Raw genomic sequence first — 17,973 nt, 5'->3', positions numbered from 1 at the left:
CACACAGACAAACACAGTGACATTCATAATACCCCTTCAAACCCCACACAGACAAACACAGTGACATTCATAATACCCCTTCAAACCCCACACAGACAAACACAGTGACATTCATAATAGCTATTTTTATTTCCTCCCATTACACCAGTTCCCAGGCTTTTCCCAAAGTAGCATATCACAACAGCCATGGAATCATCATCAGCACCGTGTGGGGTCTACGAATCAGAGGATCACACACACACACACACACACACACACACACACACACACACACACACACACACACACACACACACATCAGAGAATAATGCCACCAGACATCTGTCAACATGTCACCAATCAAACACACCCTGGTATATACAGTATTCATCCTAGTCCTGGTCACTACAGAAATACCTCAAAACATCTGTTCAGTCGCCCCTACCAACAGATTATTGACTTGTTTAACTTTTCATTTTGAATCAGATTATCATTTGGGAAGGGGAACTTGTTGTCAACATTTCAAACAAATATATATATACTGTATCAGCATGAAATAATATCAGCCTCACAATAGGCCCAGATTTTGCTTTACTTAGGACCATCTGATAAGGCCTATTGTAGTCAGTAGAAACATAACGGAGGCCTCCCAAATGGGACCCTACTCCCTACATAGTGCACTACTTTTGACCGGTACCATTTGGGACGCATTCATATACTGTGTGTGAAGCATCTGCATTGCTGTTGGGAGTCAGTAGAACTAAGGGGATTGTACCTGTGAGATCCCCCTGACGTTCTGAACATCCCAGATGGTGATGATGTGGAGGTGGAGGGAATCTATAGGGCACGTCAGCTTTACTCCGTATAGCAGGCCTTGACCTATATAAAATGACACCAACTACAGACTCGGCCTACAACGGTATTATTATACTACTGGGAATAAACGTCTCGTTCATCGGTATTGGGCTTTATCGCGTGTCACGATGCAAAGGGCAGAGAGCACATTCATAGGTCGCATGCATAAAAGAGGGGGTTAGCCTATAATAATTGCTGCAGCGTGCAATGTCTGTGTCGGTCTACGTGGTTGCTGCACCTGCTTTCTTCTCTCAAATGTCTCACATCTTTACGACACATAGGCCTATATAGGCCTCATCACTAAACTGTTACCTAATTGATAGGCTTCCAATAGGGAATTCATTCACGATTATATCATTAACAGCTGGCCATGCCATTGATAGACTGTAAACATCAATAGCCTAATTCCTTGTACTATAATGCCGGCCGGCAAAACATATTTTCTCCACACAAAGGATGGAATATAGCATAATAAATGAATTGATATGGTAAATTAAATAATAATTATCATCACACGATCAGCAGCCACCACAAACTAGACAACGACAATAATGTATTTTATCATAGCCTCGAGACGCTCTGAATCACATTACCGCTTATTGCTGCCTGTGTTGTCCTTTGATCAAATGCTTTTCCTCTCAACTCTAAAAACACATATATAATGTCGAGCCTCCATATTCACACCTGACGCCAACAACATAAATATCAGCAACATCATCGGTTTCTATGGGAAACCCACAACTGGACCGCCATCCCATCCTCTCTTGGACTTGACACATCCATCCACTGCACCAAATGCGCATAATTCACATAGCAAAGCAGCGAGGATTTCATCATACATACACAGCACAGCCTACACAAGACAACAGCAGAAAAAAATCCCAACCACCAGCAGAAAATGAAATGAAAAGAGCCCACAAATCTCACCTGTTAAAGCAAACGTGGACAGGTTTTCCCCTCTTCTCGCAGCTGTAGGAATAGAATAGGATGAGTTGGTGTTTTTTGTCTCCCGTCTCCGGGCAGTGCTCTGACTCGTTCCCCGCTGCAGTCTCACCGCCTGTGGTCCTCTGCTCCGTTCTCCCGTTCTAGCACCAGCTCCCTCTTCCCGAGCCGCTGACTAACGAGCAGCGCTCTAGCTGCCGCCGTCTCGCGCACGCGCAACCCACCGCTCCGGTGCAGGCAGAATGCAGAAGCTCTAGAACGAACGGAGCGCGCAGCTGCAGCGACGCCGACTAATGAGCGGCCGAGATTGGACCTGCAGACGGATGGACGGATGGACGGATGGATGGATGGATGGATGGATGGATGGATGGATGGACGGATGGATGGATGGAAAAAATAAAAAAAATAAAAATGAAAAAAGATGGATGATGGTTAAAAAAAATAGATGTCAAAAAATAGATGGATTATGGTGTGCTGTGGATAAAACAATAATTGTGCAGCAGTAGACCTTTTATATCTGCCTCATTTTGGTGATAAAGATTGGCACTCTGTAGGCTAGGCTTGGTGTTTTCACGGATTGTTAGGATACTGCTATAGGCTAGATGCAAGGAATCCACACCCCAAAATAGGAACGTTTTGTACAGTAACATATTTCATTTGGGGAGAGGTTTGGGGGATATGATGAACATATTATGAGGGAATCACTGGTGATTTTGGACTTATCTGTTCCAGAGATTGAATTCTGGAAGTAAAAAAGGTAGGCCCGACAGTAGGACACTGCCATCGTCACCAGCCATAGGACAGGTGGCTAATGTGAGTCGTCTAAACCAGTGGTTCTCAATTTGCGACCCAATATTAGCATCAGGGAAAAATAATCCCCAAAACAAGGTAACAACATTCCTATCTCATTCACTGTCAATAATATAATTTTGCCCATATTCTTGATGAAGAATGTTAATAAACGCACTAGTTTGAGACCACAAAATCAACCAAAATGGCGCTGTTAATAGCTCTATATTAAAAGTATTGTGATTGCAGAAAAAATATTAAATTATTAAATTATTTAAAAATATAAATGTATTTTAATTTCTACACACTTTCTACCTGGTTTAAGTCGTTAAAGTTCAGACTTATATATATATATATATATTTATATATTTATTTTTTTACTCAGACAAGGAAGACTCCCGTGACCCACAGTTGAACATCGCTGGTCTAAGCACATCTTCATGTAAATAGTAGTGTGTCAAACGCTTTAGTGCATCTCCCAATCACATTACCATGTATTAGATTAGACTGGGTTGAGTGAGGACAAGGATGAACTCACACGCTCCCGTACACTCAAGCACACACAGTAGCCGAAACAGACATCTTTATCATTGTGTAAATAGTTCCCTCATCACAGTCTGGAGCTGTCCAACCATGTCCCAACACTAGTCTGCATACTCATTCATAACTGTCTGACCATGTCCCAACATTAGTCTACAGTCTCATTCATAACTGTCTGACCATGTCCCAACATTAGTCTACAGTCTCATTCATAACTGACCATGTCCCAACATTAGTCTACATACTCATTCATAACAGTCTGACCGTGTCCCAACATTAGTCTACATACTCATTCATAACAGTCTGACCGTGTCCCAACATTAGTCTACATACTCATTCATAACAGTCTGACCGTGTCCCAACATTAGTCTACATACTCATTCATAACAGTCTGACCGTGTCCCAACATTAGTCTACATACTCATTCATAACAGTCTGACCATGTCCCAACATTAGTCTACAGTCTCATTCATAACTGTCTGACCATGTCCCAACATTAGTCTACAGTCTCATTCATAACTGTCTGACCATGTCCCAACATTAGTCTACAGTCTCATTCATAACTGACCATGTCCCAACATTAGTCTACATACTCATTCATAACAGTCTGACCGTGTCCCAACATTAGTCTACATACTCATTCATAACAGTCTGACCATGTCCCAACATTAGTCTACAGTCTCATTCATAACTGACTGACCATGTCCCAACATTAGTCTACAGTCTCATAACTGTCTGACCATGTCCCAACATTAGTCTACATACTCATTCATAACTGACCATGTCCCAACATTAGTCTACAGTCTCATTCATAACTGTCTGACCATGTCCCAACATTAGTCTACATACTCATTCATAACTGTCTGACCATGTCCCAACATTAGTCTACATACTCATTCATAACTGACCATGTCCCAACATTAGTCTACAGTCTCATTCATAACTGACCATGTCCCAACATTAGTCTACAGTCTCATTCATAACTGTCTGACCATGTCCCAACATTAGTCTACAGTCTCATTCATAACTGACCATGTCCTAACATTAGTCTACAGTCTCATTCATAACTGTCTGACCATGTCCCAACATTAGTCTACAGTCTCATTCATAACTGACCATGTCCCAACATTAGTCTACAGTCTCATTCATAACTGTCTGACCATGTCCCAACATTAGTCTACAGTCTCATTCATAACTGACCATGTCCCAACATTAGTCTACAGTCTCATTCATAACTGACCATGTCCCAACATTAGTCTACAGTCTCATTCATAACTGACCATGTCCCAACATTAGTCTACAGTCTCATAACTGTCTGACCATGTCCCAACATTAGTCTACAGTCTCATAACTGTCTGACCATGTCCCAACATTAGTCTACAGTCTCATTCATAACTGTCTGACCATGTCCCAACATTAGTCTACAGTCTCATTCATAACTGACCATGTCCCAACATTAGTCTACAGTCTCATTCATAACTGTCTGACCATGTCCCAACATTAGTCTACATACTCATTCATAACTGTCTGACCATGTCCCAACATTAGTCTACAGTCTCATTCATAACTGACCATGTCCCAACATTAGTCTACAGTCCCATTCATAACTGTCTGACCATGTCCCAACATTAGTCTACAGTCTCATTCATAACTGACCATGTCCCAACATTAGTCTACAGTCTCATTCATAACTGACCATGTCACAACATTAGTCTACAGTCTCATTCATAACTGTCTGACCATGTCCCAACATTAGTCTACAGTCTCATTCATAACTGACCATGTCCTAACATTAGTCTACAGTCTCATTCATAACTGACCATGTCCCAACATTAGTCTACAGTCTCATTCATAACTGTCTGACCATGTCCCAACATTAGTCTACAGTCTCATAACTGTCTGACCATGTCACAACATTAGTCTACAGTCTCATTCATAACTGTCTGACCATGTCCCAACATTAGTCTACAGTCTCATTCAAAACTGTCTGACCATGTCCCAACATTAGTCTACAGTCTCATTCATAACTGACCATGTCCCAACATTAGTCTACAGTCTCATTCATAACTGTCTGACCATGTCCCAACATTAGTCTACAGTCTCATTCATAACTGTCTGACCATGTCCCAACATTAGTCTACAGTCTCATAACTGTCTGACCATATCCCAACATTAGTCTACAGTCTCATAACTGTCTGACCATGTCCCAACATTAGTCTACAGTCTCATTCATAACTGTCTGACCATGTCCCAACATTAGTCTACAGTCTCATAACTGTCTGACCATATCCCAACATTAGTCTACAGTCTCATAACTGTCTGACCATGTCCCAACATTAGTCTACAGTCTCATAACTGTCTGACCATATCCCAACATTAGTCTACAGTCTCATAACTGTCTGACCATGTCCCAACATTAGTCTACATACTCATTCATAACAGTCTGACCGTGTCCCAACATTAGTCTACAGTCTCATTCATAACTGTCTGACCATGTCCCAACATTAGTCTACATACTCATTCATAACTGTCTGACCATGTCCCAACATTAGTCTACATACTCATTCATAACTGTCTGACCATGTCCCAACATTAGTCTACAGTCTTATTCATAACTGTCTGACCATGTCCCAACATTAGCCTACAGTCTCATTCATAACTGTCTGACCATGTCCCAACATTAGTCTACAGTCTCATAACTGTCTGACCATATCCCAACATTAGTCTACAGTCTCATAACTGTCTGACCATGTCCCAACATTAGTCTACATACTCATTCATAACTGTCTGACCATGTCCCAACATTAGTCTACAGTCTCATTCATAACTGACCATGTCCCAACATTAGTCTACAGTCTCATTCATAACTGTCTGACCATGTCCCAACATTAGTCTACAGTCTCATTCATAACTGTCTGACCATGTCCCAACATTAGTCTACAGTCTCATAACTGTCTGACCATGTCCCAACATTAGTCTACAGTCTCATTCATAACTGACCATGTCCCAACATTAGTCTACAGTCTCATTCATAACTGTCTGACCATGTCCCAACATTAGTCTACATACTCATTCATAACTGTCTGACCATGTCCCAACATTAGTCTACATACTCATTCATAACTGTCTGACCATGTCCCAACATTAGTCTACATACTCATTCATAACTGTCTGACCATGTCCCAACATTAGTCTACAGTCTCATTCATAACTGACCATGTCCCAACATTAGTCTACAGTCCCATTCATAACTGACTGACCATGTCCCAACATTAGTCTACAGTCTCATTCATAACTGTCTGACCATGTCCCAACATTAGTCTACAGTCTCATAACTGTCTGACCATGTCCCAACATTAGTCTACAGTCTCATTCATAACTGACCATGTCCCAACATTAGTCTACAGTCTCATTCATAACTGTCTGACCATGTCCCAACATTAGTCTACATACTCATTCATAACTGTCTGACCATGTCCCAACATTAGTCTACAGTCTCATTCATAACAGTCTGACCGTGTCCCAACATTAGTCTACAGTCTCATTCATAACTGTCTGACCATGTCCCAACATTAGTCTACAGTCTCATTCATAACTGTCTGACCATGTCCCAACATTAGTCTACATACTCATTCATAACTGACCATGTCCCAACATTAGTCTACAGTCTCATAACTGTCTGACCATATCCCAACATTAGTCTACAGTCTCATAACTGTCTGACCATGTCCCAACATTAGTCTACATACTCATTCATAACAGTCTGACCGTGTCCCAACATTAGTCTACAGTCTCATTCATAACTGTCTGACCATGTCCCAACATTAGTCTACATACTCATTCATAACTGTCTGACCATGTCCCAACATTAGTCTACATACTCATTCATAACTGTCTGACCATGTCCCAACATTAGTCTACAGTCTTATTCATAACTGTCTGACCATGTCCCAACATTAGCCTACAGTCTCATTCATAACTGTCTGACCATGTCCCAACATTAGTCTACAGTCTCATAACTGTCTGACCATATCCCAACATTAGTCTACAGTCTCATAACTGTCTGACCATGTCCCAACATTAGTCTACATACTCATTCATAACTGTCTGACCATGTCCCAACATTAGTCTACAGTCTCATTCATAACTGTCTGACCATGTCCCAACATTAGTCTACAGTCTCATAACTGTCTGACCATGTCCCAACATTAGTCTACAGTCTCATTCATAACTGACCATGTCCCAACATTAGTCTACAGTCTCATTCATAACTGTCTGACCATGTCCCAACATTAGTCTACAGTCTCATTCATAACTGTCTGACCATGTCCCAACATTAGTCTACAGTCTCATAACTGTCTGACCATGTCCCAACATTAGTCTACAGTCTCATTCATAACTGACCATGTCCCAACATTAGTCTACATACTCATTCATAACTGTCTGACCATGTCCCAACATTAGTCTACAGTCTCATTCATAACTGACCATGTCCCAACATTAGTCTACAGTCCCATTCATAACTGACTGACCATGTCCCAACATTAGTCTACAGTCTCATTCATAACTGTCTGACCATGTCCCAACATTAGTCTACAGTCTCATTCATAACTGTCTGACCATGTCCCAACATTAGTCTACAGTCTCATTCATAACTGACCATGTCCTAACATTAGTCTACAGTCTCATTCATAACTGTCTGACCATGTCCCAACATTAGTCTACATACTCATTCATAACTGTCTGACCATGTCCCAACATTAGTCTACAGTCTCATTCATAACTGTCTGACCATGTCCTAACATTAGTCTACAGTCTCATTCATAACTGTCTGACCATGTCCCAACATTAGTCTACAGTCTCATAACTGTCTGACCGTGTCCCAACATTAGTCTACAGTCTCATTCATAACTGTCTGACCATGTCCCAACATTAGTCTACAGTCTCATAACTGTCTGACCATGTCCCAACATTAGTCTACAGTCTCATAACTGTCTGACCATGTCCCAACATTAGTCTACAGTCTCATTCATAACTGTCTGACCATGTCCCAACATTAGTCTACAGTCTCATTCATAACTGTCTGACCATGTCCCAACATTAGTCTACAGTCTCATAACTGTCTGACCATGTCCCAACATTAGTCTACAGTCTCATTCATAACTGACCATGTCCCAACATTAGTCTACAGTCTCATTCATAACTGTCTGACCATGTCCCAACATTAGTCTACATACTCATTCATAACTGTCTGACCATGTCCCAACATTAGTCTACAGTCTCATTCATAACTGACCATGTCCCAACATTAGTCTACAGTCTCATTCATAACTGTCTGACCATGTCCCAACATTAGTCTACATACTCATTCATAACTGTCTGACCATGTCCCAACATTAGTCTACAGTCTCATAACTGACTGACCATGTCCCAACATTAGTCTACAGTCTCATTCATAACTGACCATGTCCCAACATTAGTCTACAGTCTCATTCATAACAGTCTGACCATGTCCCAACATTAGTCTACAGTCTCATTCATAACTGTCTGACCATGTCCCAACATTAGTCTACAGTCTCATTCATAACAGTCTGACCATGTCCCAACATTAGTCTACAGTCTCATTCATAACTGACCATGTCCCAACATTAGTCTACAGTCTCATTCATAACTGTCTGACCATGTCCCAACATTAGTCTACAGTCTCATTCATAACTGTCTGACCATGTCCCAACATTAGTCTACAGTCTCATAACTGACTGACCATGTCCCAACATTAGTCTACATACTCATTCATAACAGTCTGACCATGTCCCAACATTAGTCTACAGTCTCATTCATAACTGACCATGTCCCAACATTAGTCTACATACTCATTCATAACTGTCTGACCATGTCCCAACATTAGTCTACAGTCTCATTCATAACTGTCTGACCATGTCCTAACATTAGTCTACAGTCTCATTCATAACTGACCATGTCCCAACATTAGTCTACAGTCTCATTCATAACTGTCTGACCATGTCCCAACATTAGTCTACAGTCTCATTCATAACTGTCTGACCATGTCCCAACATTAGTCTACAGTCTCATTCATAACTGTCTGACCATGTCCCAACATTAGTCTACATACTCATTCATAACAGTCTGACCATGTCACATCATTACCCATAATGTTTGTTCTGCCTTGTACAGATCATTATGGTGACACACACACACACACACACACACACACACGTATGTATGTATGCACGCACGCACGCACACACACACACACGAACCACAAACACAGACACACACACAAAGTAAAATCATTTTGACATGTATAAAAGTGTGCAGGTGAATACAAAGATTTTTACATGGGTAAATTCCCTAAGTGAGTTTATGTTCCAGTTCCACCCCTGCAGGTGACCATAATGGTAAATGAATGGAGCATAGTGAATATGTTACTGGCTGTCCGCTTACATCTGTACCATTGAAGCTGAGATATCCAGGGGGTATTTCCTGTACTAGTAGGTGTATAGTGTCTCTTCCAGAAATGGTCTCACAGACAGTCTGCAGGGTATGACCATGGTTGGTCTATTGGTCATGTACATTTATTATGACATGTCTCTAGAGCAGCGTTTCTAGAGTGGGTCGCGTTCCTGTTAATGGTGGGTCGCGATGTTATTAAAGTGACTATGCATAGATAATAAACAGAGAGTAGCAGCAGCATAAAAGAGGGGTCTGGTTAGCCCTTTGATTAGCTGTTCAGGAGTCTTATGGCTTGGGGGTAGAAGCTGTTAAGAATTCTTTTGGACCTCGACTTGGCGCTCCGGTATCGCTTGCCGTGCGGTAGCAGAGAGAACAGTCTATGACTAGGGTGGCTGGAGTCTTTGACAATTTTTAGGGCCTTCCTCTGACACCACCTAGTATAGAGGTCTTGGATGGCAGGCAGCTTGACCTCAGTGATGTACTGGGCCGTACGCACTACCCTCTGTAGAGCCTTGTGGTCGGAGGCCGAGCAGTTGCCATACCAGGCAGTGATGCAACCAGTCAGGATGCTCTCGGTGGTGCAGCTGTAGAACCTTTTGAGGATCTGGGGACCCATGCCAAATCTATCCAGTCTCCCAAGGGGGAAGAGGCTTTGTCGTGCCCTCTTCACGACTCTCTTGGTGTGTTTGGACCATTCTAGTTTGTTGGTGATGTGGACACCAAGGAAGTTGAAGCTCTCAACCAGCTCCACTACAGCCCTGTCGATGAGAATGGGGGCGTGCTCGGTCCTCCTTTTCCTGTAGGATCAGTGTGGCGGATGTGTTGTTACCTACCCTTACCACCTGGGGGCGCCCCGTCAGGAAGTCCAGTTGCAGAGGGAGGTGTTTAGTCCCAGGGTCCTTAGCTTAGTGATATAGTGGCCCAGGGATGGGGGGTGAGTCAGCTGGGAGTCTAAGACCTTGACCGTGTGTGACTCTCCTATAGCGGTCCAGGGATGGGGGGTGAGTCAGCTGGGAGTCTAAGACCTTGACCGTGTGTGACTCTCCTATAGCGGTCCAGGGATGAGGGGGGTGAGTCAGCTGGGAGTCTAAGACCTTGACCTGGTGCTTTAGTATATTCCAGGAAGTGAACTGTAAATGGTGAACGTGTGTGTGTAACTCAGGGAGTGTGTGTTATAGCCAGGCACTGCTCTGTCGCCGAGGGTAACGGCCATGTGAGAGAACTTCAGTCACTCCTTCACAATGTGGTGGCATGACAACCCTGACAAATGTTTTACAGTGTGGTATTGCAGCCAGAGACACAGCACAGGGTATTGTTGACCTGTCTATTTTCATACATACTTACTGTGTGTGTGAGAGAGAACATGAAGAAAATCTTCATTCTGCCTCATTTCATTACTATCTATCACATGGGCTCCTCTTCTTGCCTCTTCTGGAGTCCTCCGGCAAATATCTCCTGATGCAAGAAACTGTGAGAATCTGTGGGAATGTATCAATTCCTCATCCAGTGAGGCCAGTTTCTAGAATTGTTTTCCTTGCTCATCCCTTATAGGACATATTTGCTGATTCAACTGCATCCATTGAAGCAACATGTAATGAAGCGTTTGATAATCATATGGTTAGTCAACACAGACGTGATGTACTGTAGTTCTATTCCTGGATCATTTAGTTTGGCTGATGTTTCTGGTGACGGTAGTAAGTGGTTGTTTCTGTTATGCAACGTTGTTTACATTGGCAGCAGTAACATTGGGTGGGAACGGTCACAGCATGGCCTATATGACACTTGTGGACGACTGACAGCTTTGATACTGATACAGCTCTGATACTGATACTGCTCTGATACTGCTCTGATACTGATACTGCTCTGACACTGATACTGCTCTAATACTGCTCTGATACTGATACTGATCTGATACAGCTCTGACACTAATACTGATACAGCTCAAATACTGATCTGACATTGATACTGATACAGCTCTGACACTGATACTGATACTTCTCTGATACTGATACTGATACTGCTCTGCTACTGATACTGCCCTGATACTGCTCTAATACTGATACTGCTCTGCTACTGATACTGCCCTGATACTGCTCTAATACTGATACTGCTCTGATACTGCCCTGATACTGCCCTGATACTGCTACTGCCCTGATACTGCTCTGATACTGCCCTGATACTGCTCTGATACTGATACTGCTCTGATACTGCCCTGATATTGATACTGCCCTGCTACTGATACTGCTCTAATACTGCTCTGATACTGCCCTGCTACTGCTCTGATACTGCTACTGCCCTGATACTGATACTGCTCTGATACTGCCCTGATACTGCTACTGCTCTGATATTGATACTGCTCTGATATTGATACAGCTCTGATACTGATACTGCTACTGCTCTAATACTGCTCTGATACTGATACTGCTACTGCTCTAATACTGCTCTGATACTGATACTGCTACTGCCCTGATACTGCTCTGACATTGCTACTGCCCTGATACTGATACTGCTCTATTACTGCTCTGCTACTGCCCTGATACTGATATTGCTCTGATACTGCCCCAATACTGATACTGCTCTGATACTGGCCCGATACTGCTACTGCTCTGATACTGCCCTGATACTGGCCCGATACTGCTACTGCTCTAATACTGATACTGCTCTAATACTGCTCTGATACTGATACTGGCCTGATACTGCTCTGATACTGATACTGCCCTGCTACTGCTCTGCTACTGATCTGATATTGATACTGCTCTGATATTGATACTGCTCTGATACTGATACTGCTCTGATATTGATACTGCTCTAATACTGCTCTGATACTGATACTGGCCTGATACTGCTCTGATACTGCTCTGATATTGATACTGCTCTGATATTGATACTGCTCTGATACTGATACTGCTCTGATATTGATACTGCTCTGATACTGCTCTGATATTGATACTGCTCTGATACTGCTCTGATATTGATACTGCTCTGATATTGATACTGCTCTGATTCTGATATGCTATGTATTGATACTGCTCTGATATTGATACTGCTCTGATATTGATACTGCTCTGATATTGATACTGCTCTGATACTGATCTGATATTGATACTGCTCTGATATTGATACTGCTCTGATATTGATACTGCTCTGATATTGATACTGCTCTGATATTGATACTGCTCTGATATTGATACTGCTCTGATATTGATACTGCTCTGATATTGATACTGCTCTGATATTGATACTGCTCTGATATTGATACTGCTCTGATATTGATACTGCTCTGATACTGCTCTGATATTGATACTGCTCTGATTCTGATACTGATCTGATACTGCTCTGATATTGATACTGCTCTGATATTGATACTGCTCTGATATTGATACTGCTCTGATATTGATACTGCTCTGATTCTGATACTGATCTGATACTGCTCTGCTCCGGTCTTCTCACAACACAAAAAATAAAGAAAACCAAAACAAGGGGAGACCACGAGAGTGAAAACACAGAAATGTTTCAGTGAGCTGAGGGTATCCTGTAGCCTAATAGCCCCAGTCTTAAAAGACTGAAAGGAAGTGTGGCTTTCTCTCTATCCTACTTTCTACAGAGGACTATAATTGATTTAAACTAGAGAACCAATTAGACTGATATTGATGACTAAACCAAAAGGTCATGAATACCAGTTGGAATCCAATTCCTCCATTCAATTTAAGCTGCAAACATGTATCATGTGCCCAATTCAAATGCATTGGTAAGAATAGAAGGCTATGCCTGTGTGGTTGTCTCACCGAGGCATCTTAAGATGAATGCACTAACTTTAGTACCTGTAAGTGGCTCTGCAGCATCGGCCAAATGACTAAAACGTTCACATAGAACAAAAGGCACACAATAAACTGCACAACACTGAGCCGATTGCATAACACATTTAGTTCTGATCAGGAGAATGTGGAGAACATAACGATGTACACCAGCAGAACATTGTGGAGGAGAGATGGTTGCTAGGCAACACCATCAGGAGACAACACACAGTATTCCTCACAGCTGATGAGTCCATTAATTAGGATCCTGGTGGTGTAGCGGTACCGTCTGGACCAGAATCATTAGTTACATCTCCGACTTGTAAACAACGTGAGACAGACATCAGTTAACCTTCACACTTTGACCTTTGCACTGGCCCCCAATTACAGGAAACAACTGTCAGAATGTGCCTAAGGCAGAAACATTCATCTGTATTACCTCATTAGGTCTAGTTCTCATGTGTAACCCTTGACAACACAGTTCATTCATAACATGTAGGGCATAGTCCTGTCACTAAGTGAGGCGTCGTTCAGACTCAGAGAAGAACATTAGATATGTACATCCTGAACTTGAGAATATTGCTGCTGGGCCCTTTATCGGACTCAGAGCTCTGTTGTTGACATCTGTGTTAGTGTGTGTACTGACGGTATCTGGCTGGGGTGTTGTAGTAGGTTGCTCTCAGAGTGCTCTTCCAGAATTAGACAGACAGGTCTCCCTTGAAAAATCCATTTCTAATGGGATCACCCAGTGTAAATACAGAATCCACATTGGTGCAACCCCCACCAACCTCTATCCACACCCTAATACCCCCCACCAAACCTCTATCCACACCCTAACACCCCCACCAAACCTCTATCCACACCCTAACATCCCCACCAAACCTCTATCCACACCCTAATATCCCCCCTACCAAACCTCTATCCACACCCTAACACCCCTACCAAACCTCTATCCACACCCTAACACCCCTACCAAACCTCTATCCACACCCTAACACCCCCACCAAACCTCTATCCTCACCAAACCTCTATCCACACCCTAACACCCCCACCAAACCTCTATCCACACCCTAAACACCCCCACCAAACCTCTATCCACACCCTAACACCCCCACCAAACCTCTATCCACACCCTAACACCCCCACCAAACCTCTATCCACACCCTAACACCCCCACCAAACCTCTATCCACACCCTAACACCCCACCAAACCTCTATCCACACCCTAACACCCCCACCAAACCTCTATCCACACCCTAACACCCCCACCAAACTCTATCCACAACCCTAACACCCCCACCAAACCTCTATCCACACCCTAACACCCCACCAAACCTCTTATTCCATTCCACTAACACCCCCCACCAAACACCTCTATCCACACCCTAACACCCCCACCAACCTCTATCCAAACCCTAACACCCTACCAAACCTCTATCCACCCCTAACACCCCCACCAAACCTCTATCCACACCCTAACACCCCCACCAAACCTCTATCCACACCCTAACACCCCCACCAACCTCTATCAACACCCTAACACCCCCACCAACCTCTATCAACACCCTAACACCCCTACCAAACCTCTATCCACACCCTAACACCCCACCAAACCTCTATCCACACCCTAATACCCCCACCAACCTCTATCCACACCCTAACACCCCCACCAAACCTCTATCCAACCCTAACACCCCCCCACCAAACCTCTATCCACACCCTAACACCCCCACCAACCTCTATCCACACCCTAAACACCCCCACCAACCTCTATCCCACCCTAACACCCCCACCAAACCTCTATCCACACCCTAATACCCCCACCAAACCTCTATCCACACCCTAATACCCCCACCAACCTCTATCCACACCCTAATACCCCCACAAACCTCTATCCACACCCTAACACCCCCACCAAACCTCTATCCACACCCTAACACCCCCACCAAACCTCTATCCACACCCTAACACCCCACCAAACCTCTATCCATACCCTAACACCCCCACCAAACCTCTATCCATACCCTAACACCCCCACCAAACCTCTATCCACACCCTAACACCCCCACCAACCTCTATCCACACCCTAACACCCTACCAAACCTCTATCCACACCCTAACACCCCACCAAACCTCTATCCACACCCTAACACCCCACCAAACCTCTATCCACACCCTAACACCCCACCAAACCCTCATCACACCCTAACACCCCCACCAAACCTCTATCCACACCCCTAACACCCCCACCACACCTCTATCCACACCCTAAACCCCACCAACCTATATCCACACCCTAAACACCCCACCAAACCTCATACAATACCCTAACACCCCCACCCCAAAACCTCTATCCACACCCTAACACCCCCCACCAAACCTCTATCCTCACCAAACCTCTATCCTCACCAACCTCTATCCACACCCTAACACCCCCCACCAACCCTCTATCCACACCCCTAACACCCCACCAAACCTCTATCCACACCTAACACCCCACCAAACCTCTATCCACCACCCCTAACACCCCCCACCAAACCTCTATCCACACCCTAACACCCCCACCAAACCTCTATCCACACCCTAACACCCCCACCAAACCTCTATCCACACCCTAACACCCCCACCAAACCTCTATCCACACCCTAACACCCCCACCAAACCTCTATCCACACCCTAACACCCCCACCAAACCTCTATCCACCCTAACACCCCCCACCAAACCTCTATCCACACCCTAACACCCCACCAAACCTCTATCCACACCCTAACACCCCACCAAACCTCTATCCATACCCTAACACCCCCACCAAACCTCTATCCACACCCTAACACCCCCTCCAACCTCTATCCACACCCTAACACCCTACCAAACCTCTATCCACACCCTAACACCCCCCCAAACCTCTATCCACACCCTAACACCCCCACCAAACCTCTATCCACACCCTAACACCCCCACCAACCTCTATCAACACCCTAAAACCCCCACCAAACCTATATCCACACCCTAACACCCCACCAAACCTCTATCCATACACTAACACCCCCACCAAACCTCTATCCACACCCTAACACCCCCACCAAACCTCTATCCTCACCAAACCTCTATCCACACCCTAACACCCCCACCAAACCTCTATCCACACCCTAACACCCCCACCAAACCTCTATCCACACCCTAACACCCCACCAACCTCTATCCACACCCTAACACCCCACCAAACCTCTATCCACACCCTAACACCCCCACCAAACCTCTATCCACACCCTAACACCCCCACCAAACCTCTATCCACACCCTAACACCCCCCCAAACCTCTATCCACACCCTAACACCCCCACCAAACCTCTATCCACACCCTAACACCCCCACCAAACCTCTATCCACACCCTAACACCCCCACCAAACCTCTATCCACACCCTAACACCCCACCAAACCTCTATCCACACCCTAACACCCCACCAAACCTCTATCCATACCCTAACACCCCACCAAACCTCTATCCACACCCTAACACCCCCTCCAACCTCTATCCACACCCTAACACCCTACCAAACCTCTATCCACACCCTAACACCCCCACCAAACCTCTATCCACACCCTAACACCCCCACCAAACCTCTATCCACACCCTAACACCCCACCAACCTCTATCAACACCCTAACACCCCTACCAAACCTCTATCCACACCCTAACCCCCACCAAACCTCTATCCACACCCTAATACCCCCACCAACCTCTATCCACACCCTAACACCCCCCCCAAACCTCTATCCACACCCTAACACCCCCACCAAACCTCTATCCACACCCTAACACCCCCACCAAACCTCTATCCACACCCTAACACCCCAACCAACCTCTATCCACACCCTAACACCCCCACCAAACCTCTATCCACACCCTAACACCCCCCACCAAACCTCTATCCACACCCTAATACCCCCACCAACCTCTATCCACACCCTAATACCCCCACCAACCTCTATCCACACCCTAATACCCCCCCAACCTCTATCCACACCCTAACACCCCACCAAACCTCTATCCCACCCTAACACCCCCACCAAACCTCTATCCACACCCTAACACCCCACCAAACCTCTATCCACACCCTAACACCCCACCAAACCTCTATCCACACCCTAACACCCCCCCCAAACCTCTATCCACACCCTAACACCCCACCAAACCTCTATCCATTCCCTAACACCCCCCACCAAACCTCTATCCACACCCTAACACCCCCACCAACCTCTATCCAAACCCTAACACCCTACCAAACCTCTATCCACACCCTAACACCCCCACCAAACCTCTATCCACACCCTAACACCCCCCCAAACCTCTATCCACACCCTAACACCCCCACCAAACCTCTATCCACACCCTAACACCCCCACCAACCTCTATCAACACCCTAACACCCCACCAACCTCTATCAACACCCTAACACCCCTACCAAACCTCTATCCACACCCTAACACCCCACCAAACCTCTATCCACACCCTAACACCCCCACCAACCTCTATCCACACCCTAACACCCCACCAACCTCTATCCACACCCTAACACCCCCACAAACCTCTATCC

At 44.7% G+C, this 17,973-nt stretch overlaps 1 protein-coding gene across 15 annotated transcripts in view; it reads right to left on the bottom strand.

Moving 5' to 3' along the window:
* Nucleotides 1-1,956, bottom strand: part of LOC115188370 (neuronal cell adhesion molecule) — a 125,104-nt gene extending 123,148 nt beyond the window's left edge. For all 15 annotated transcript variants that reach the window (XM_029747142.1, XM_029747144.1, XM_029747148.1 and 12 more), the window contains exon 1: nt 1,762-1,956. The gene's annotated coding sequence lies outside the window, so the exon portion shown is untranslated. The remainder of the gene's footprint in view (nt 1-1,761) is intronic.
* Nucleotides 1,957-17,973: the final 16,017 nt, after the last annotated feature.

The sequence above is a fragment of the Salmo trutta genome, unplaced genomic scaffold (assembly GCF_901001165.1).
Source record: "Salmo trutta unplaced genomic scaffold, fSalTru1.1, whole genome shotgun sequence".
NCBI lineage: Eukaryota > Metazoa > Chordata > Actinopteri > Salmoniformes > Salmonidae > Salmo > Salmo trutta.
Note: the sequence above shows the minus strand (reverse complement) of the source record. Positions and strands in the feature narration are given on the sequence as shown.